The sequence below is a fragment of the Brassica oleracea genome, unplaced genomic scaffold (assembly GCF_000695525.1).
Source record: "Brassica oleracea var. oleracea cultivar TO1000 unplaced genomic scaffold, BOL UnpScaffold00977, whole genome shotgun sequence".
In the NCBI taxonomy this organism is placed as follows: Eukaryota; Viridiplantae; Streptophyta; class Magnoliopsida; order Brassicales; family Brassicaceae; genus Brassica; species Brassica oleracea.
Genome location: NW_013617565.1, coordinates 14,023 through 15,108, shown reverse-complemented (window position 1 = coordinate 15,108; position 1,086 = coordinate 14,023).

The following is a 1,086-nucleotide window of genomic DNA, read 5'->3' as shown; positions in this document are numbered from 1 at the left end:
TCTCAAAAGTTGATCTTTAGGCATTTCTCACCCACAAGGTGTTTGATAAAATGCCTGAGACAACTCTCCTAAGCTTTTAACATACTTTACCAAAGACATTTGTTGTTAAAGGTGTTAAGATAGCCAATAGACTTGTTAGTAATGATTGCTTTCATATTATTCAACCAAAGACATTTGATGTTTGAAATATGTTAGTAAATTAACTTTCATCTAGACATAGAGTTTGTTTAAGATTGTGTCTAAGCTTAAGGTTGATATTTTGATTGATCATTCGCCATCCTTAGTTCGAAACTTGATTACCCAAGGTCTAATTCCTATACCCATGAGTTCTCTTTTATCATAACCAAAGAAAGTCACTTCTTTTATTGTTTTATTGTTCTGTTATTGCATTCTATTATTAGTAGTAGTTTAAAACAATCCAAATTATCGGTTGCATTTAGATTAAGTACGTACTTGCATTCTCGGTGCTTTGAAATCCCTTAGAATTGGTTCGACATTCACTTATACTACAACATTTGTTTTAGGAGGCTTGAAACTCCTAACATCAAATTGGCGCCGTTGCCAAATTCTGAGTTGATTTCAACATTGAGATTTAGTAACAACTTTGAGATCAAATCAGGACTCCTCAACGTGATCGAGTACAACAAGTATCATGGCTTGGCTTTAGAGGACCCATTTGATCACTTGGACAGGTTCGACAGCTACTGTGGGTTGTCAAAAACCAATGGTGTGTCAGAGGACGCCTTAAAGCTCAAGTTATTCCCTTTCTCTTTGGGGGATAAGACACGTCAGTGGGAGAAGTCTCTACCCAGCGACTCTATCACCACCTGGGATGACTGCAAGAAAGCATTTTTGGAGAAGTTCTTCTCTACTTCAAGAACTGCTAAGCTGAGAAATGAGATTTCCCGCTTTCAACAGAAGAACTTGGAAGGATTCAGTGAAGCCTGGGAGAGATTCAAGGGCTAACAAGCTCAATGCCCACACCATGGTTTCTCTAAGGAAATCTTGCTGAGCACATTCTACAGGGGTGCTCTTCCTAGGTACAGAGCCAGATTAGATACAGCTAGCAATGGGTTCTTCTTGAGA